General features: G+C 53.4%; 1 non-coding gene across 1 annotated transcript; it reads right to left on the bottom strand.

Moving 5' to 3' along the window:
* Positions 1-1,836: 1,836 nt before the first annotated feature.
* Positions 1,837-1,955, bottom strand: LOC146802479 (5S ribosomal RNA). Its single transcript, XR_014968347.1, has one exon. It is a non-coding gene; the product is annotated as a 5S ribosomal RNA (ribosomal RNA).
* Positions 1,956-5,441: the final 3,486 nt, after the last annotated feature.

Raw genomic sequence — 5,441 nt, 5'->3', positions numbered from 1 at the left:
AGGCAACCCAGGACACGCCAACCCAGAAGCACCTAACATCCGGAACCCCACCCAGGCTGGAACAGGGGAACCGCAACTCAGGAGGAAAAGGAGAACCCGAGCAAAGGGGAACCCCGAAGCCAAACAGCAAACAGCGGAAACCCCAGGACCAGGCAGAAAAACGGACACCCAACCACAGGCAAACCAAGCCCGTGAAGACAACCGCCGGCCGGAGCAGGCCCAGAAGGACCCAGCAGGACACGGCCACAAACCCGCATAGCGCCCCGCCAGGACACCCAAAGAGAGCAGAGGCAAGGACACAGAGCCAAAAAAGGTGACCAACAGGCGCTCAAAAACCCGCAGGAGCGGGACACCCCAGCAGACACCCAGGCAGGCATCCACGGCGGGTACCAGATGTGACCAGGACCCCCCAGGGAGCAAATGCAGCCAGAGCACAGCCGGACCCCCAGCCGGGAGAACCGCAGAACAGAAGAGGGGAAACAGGCACCAAACCAAGGAGCGGCAGCAGTGAAAGACAGCCAGGCCAAAACAAGAGCGGCATGAACCCCAGGGACCGAAGGCGAACCACCACCGGAAACACAACCCGGGGAGGGCGCAAAGGAAAGGAAAAGCAGGAGCCCAACCACACCAGGCACCCCAGGTGGCCCCAACCAGGAACAAACCAGTCCCGACCGAACGGAACCCCAGAGACCAGAAGAGAGCAGGAATGTAGGCAGACCCAGGAGGGGCGGCCAGGAACACCGAAGCAAGCCAAAGGCAAGCACAGAGCACGCCAGGGCAGGAGCAACCAAGACAGAAGCACCCATCAAGGAAGAGGCAAGCAGTTGGAGACATCACCAACCAGCCAGGCCCCTGAAGCAACCCAAGCACACAGAAGGCCCCGGGGCAAACACCCGAAGCCCAAGACTGGAGCAAAGGAGAACAGAACAGCCGCACACGAGGAGGCACGAGCAACCCGGAACCCCGGGAGGCCAACCCAAAGAATGGGACGGAAGCCGGAAAAACAAAAACGCCAACTGGACCCGCCGGCAGAGGTGGCAAAGCGCCGCAGAGAGCACCAGGCACGACCCCAGGAAGCCCCAAGGGGAACCATTCACAGCTCAAGGGACGGGAGGATCATAGCCAGGAACCAGGAGCCCCCGTGCACCAACTCCGACCAACCAAGCAGAAGCCAGGAAGCTGAGGTGAACACCCAGCACACCCAAGCGGAGCAGAAGCCACAACCAAACAGGCCGCCCGCAGCAGAGGCAAGGCCCCCTGAAAACGAGCAGGCAGACAGATGGACCCAGCACATAAGAAAGCAGTGCAGACCCCAGCAGGCCAACAGGAACCCAGGGGAGCCAACTGGACCCCCCCCCAAGCAGCTGCCAAAGGAGCAGGAACACCGTCCCACCACCTGCCGGGGGCAGGGAGCCGCGGAGGAGCCCAGAGCCAGGAGGACCAGAAGTGCACCCCAATAGGCCGCACCCGAGGATGCGAGAGTTGACCCAGACCCGCAGAGCAGCAGGGGGCAGAACGCAAGGAAGCAGGCAAGAGGGCCCGGGACAAAACCAGCACCCCCATGAGCCACAGTTACCAAAGAAAGCAGCAGAGTCCAAAACACCAGGAACCCTCACAGCGCACAGCGCACAGCCCCCGGAGCCCCCAAAAGGAAGCATCCACAAGGCCCGAGAGCCGAGCGCGAAATAGGCGTGCCACGAAATGGCGAAACCAACCCCCCGCAGGAAACAAGGGAGGACAGCAGAGCAGGACCCCAACAGCAGAGAAAACGATGCACCCCGCTCCACCACGGAGAGCCACAACCAGGAAAACCCGCCGCCGCCGATAGAAAAGTTAAGCCTACAGCACCTCGTATTCCCAGGAGGTCTCCCATCCAGGTACTAACCAGGCCTGACCCTGCTTAACTTCTGAGATCAGACGAGATCAGGTGCTTTTAGGGTGGTATGGCCGTAGGCTGACAGAAGGCACCAGAGCCAGCACCCCAAAGGGGCAAAACCCCACAGCAGGAGGGAACATCGCCCGACCGCCCGCACCATCAGGGGCCTGATGGACGGGCCACAGGAACCCCAAGGAACACCCCCAAAGGACACGCCCGGGGAGAGCACCAACGGTGCACATGAACAGATGGAGCTAGGCGCTAGCGAGGCACTGGAAGAGCAAATGCCCAGAAGTACTGGACATCGAGCGTCGTCGCCTGGACTCAAACCCCGGATCCCCAGCTGCAAAGTCGAACCCCAAGGCTACATCCACACCCCGTTCCGAGGCACCCGAGACTCGAACCGGGCACCCCAGCACCAAATACAGACACCCCAGCCCTCAGCAGCACAACTAAGCACACCCACGGAAAGAGGCGCTGCAGAAGCGGGTGCGCAGCTCAGCGGTAGAGCGCGTTTTTGCAACCCACGCAGGAGGACCCGGGAACAACCCTGGCAACGCCAGGAGGCCCCGCAGCCCCAACCGGGCAAATCCCAGAAGGGCAATGTCAGGGAAGGAAGCTGTAAAGAGGAAGTGGGGGCACCAGTCAACAAGGCCCCCACCGCCAGCGCACTGACAGTACGAGAAGCCGGTCGGCCCCTCCCAACATGGAAACCCCATCCCACAAGAGCGAAAAGCAGAGGCGTATGCACCACACAGCACACGGCGCACCAGAAGGGGAGGGAAACAGAAGAGAAAGCATACAAACAGCACCTCCCGGGACATCAGAAGCCCTCAAACAACCAGCAGAGGAAAAACAGGCAGGGAAGTAAGGAAACCGGCAAGCGGTACTCACCAGGAGTGGGGGCCAACCCCAGGAACAAGGCCCCCACTCCAATCGCCATCACACCAGGAGACCGGCAGGAGCCCATCCAGCGCAGCACATTTCACCCGGCCAAGCCCGGGAAGACGAGCCCGTGACCCGGAAGAAACCGGAAGCTCCAGTCCCAGCCGCAAAGGGCTGGGAGGCCACGCAAAGCAAGCAGGACACCGGCTTCAACAAAGACTGACTCCCAGCAAGCCTGGCAGGCCAGGAGACAGCCCATGAAACCCCGCGCCCGCACAGCCAGGCAGCTGGGCAGGGGGAGAAGAGAAGCACCGCCACTCCAGCCCAGCCCAGCAGGAGCAGCACCAGCACAGTCAAGTCCATTCTGTCGACAGACAGAAAAAAAGAACAGGCGGGATGCTGGGTAAGTACTGCTTATGTACTCCCGGTGGGAGGAGCAGTATTAGTGTCCCAGCATTCCTCTTGTTTTTTTCTGTCGGGAGATGGTTATCTCCACTTTGTAATGAATGGGACGAGGACATAAGGGACCTGGGGGTAATGTCCTTCCTGCAACAGCTGCCTGTTTTTGAGCACTCATGGCATTTTTTGCTTCTTTTGAAGGGAAGGGGCTTGACATTCAAAGCTGAACTACTTCCCACAAATAGCGGGAACAGATGTGCTAGAAGCAGGGGCGTAGCTTGGTCAGTAAAATTGGGGGCGGGAGGGGGTGAGCTTCAGATTTTCCGACAATCAGGCTGGCATATAATGTTTAAATACATAATATGACAAACAGGGTGCATGAGAGGGGCCTAAGGGGCAGTGGAAAGGGAGAACAATGTGGATTGGTTGAAGTATTATGAGAGAAAACACAGTATTTTGTTGACCAATATTTTTGAAGACTTTCAAAACAGAGCGTGAGAGAATGTGTGTGCGTTTTGTCTGTGTGTATGTAAAAAGTCCTTATGAAATTCGACTGACATCTCACAATACCTGACTGAAAGCACCTGTACCCAACTATTTATCAGAGAATACATTTATTGGGGGGGGTGTAACACTCCAAACATCCCCCCTGAAGCTACACCCCTGCAAAGAGAGGGTTGGATTTTTCTTTGATACTGGAATGGTTTGGTTTTGGTACAAGTTTGAACAGAGTGAAAATGAAATCTCAGTGAGGCTCCAGGTGAAGCACAAAGAGCTCTGGAATATCTTTTGACATAAAATATGTAGCTGGAACAGGAAATGGGAACTCTTGAATTAAAAGGCATGAGAGAAAGTACAAGAACTCTACCTGAATGTGCTTTGGAAACTTCCTCAATCACAGCTGAGTTCCACCTATAAGAGCTGGTGCAGACACTTTCAAAACAGAGAGCTGACTGTAAGATAGAAGATGGCTTGCTGAATGTTAGGAGAATTCGAATTTGATTAGTAAAGGGCTGTGGAGATGTGTCCCCTACTTTCCCTTGAACCTCTGCAATTGGCGATGCTTCTCTGAAGGCTACAAGAACTTAGCTTCTTACTGACCCCGCAAGGTCAAATGGGGGCTTGAACTTCCAGACAGAGCCTACATGCTGCTTTGAACAGTTGTATTACTGAATATTCATACCAACGAGAATATCAAGGACAGATTATTGAAAGGGATGTTCATATCGCATAATGCATATAAGTATAGATTTACTATTCCTAACTCAACATCTACTTTCCCTAAATATATATGTACAGCATAGGAACATATATGTGGAGTTAGGTGTAGAAAATCTTGACTTACTTACCTGTCGATATTTTTTTAAATCATTTTGTCTTAGATATTTTGGCCATATTATTAAGAACTGCGATAACATTATCGCCGCTTTAGCGGAAGGAAACTGCAGCTAAAGCGGTGATAAGGGACTTGCAGAGAATTCCAATAGAAGCCCAGGTTTGTGTTCCTTCACACCAGAACCTGGGCTTCTATTGGAATTCTCTGGGGCATATTATCAAGCCCCTTAATGCCGCTTTAGCGGCAGTTTCCTGCCTCTAAAGCGGCGATAATGTTATCGCCGTTCTTGTCTCACCGGTATTGTGAATTCGATATTCAGGGTGCACATTGCTTGGATCCTATCATGTAAGCTGGGAGAATGTGGAAGACCCTGAAAACAGACAACATCTTCTGCTGAGATGTAAACTGGCAGATGAGTGTAAACTGGTCATTCTCTTCAGACAGCCCATGCTAACATTTTCCACCAAGGCTTCCAATCTTTGCATTCTGAGGGGATGTATGATCTTGGAGGAGAAACATAGGGAGCAATTGCAGCTAGACATTCTGCTGTGACCTCGGAGTTGTGGGGAGGAACTGGTGCCTTCACAACCTGTTTGAAGATCTGGACATTTGGTCAGCCGCTATTGCAGTAAAAAAAAAAACCTTGATAGATACCTTTCTGAATTAGGCATATAAGGGTGACGTCCTTCTCATCACCCCTCATATTTGATATTTGGAAAGGATCACAAAAGCCCTTTTATAAGTCAGAAATATTTTTCAGACGCTCTCCCTCTGAAGAAAAGTTTATACATTTGTACATTGCTTTGTTTACCCTATCCACCTCAAGCTTGCGATCACAACTCACAATCGATTAATTTTAACAAAAATGCTAACTTGAGCATGGAGTTTAGTAGTCATATGATACACACACAGAAAAGCAGAATACCACAAGAATGGATTACAGAA

This window comes from Triturus cristatus, chromosome 8 (assembly GCF_964204655.1).
Source record: "Triturus cristatus chromosome 8, aTriCri1.1, whole genome shotgun sequence".
In the NCBI taxonomy this organism is placed as follows: domain Eukaryota; kingdom Metazoa; phylum Chordata; class Amphibia; order Caudata; family Salamandridae; genus Triturus; species Triturus cristatus.
The sequence above is the reverse complement of the archived record's forward strand: the minus strand, read 5'-3'. Positions and strand labels throughout refer to the sequence as shown.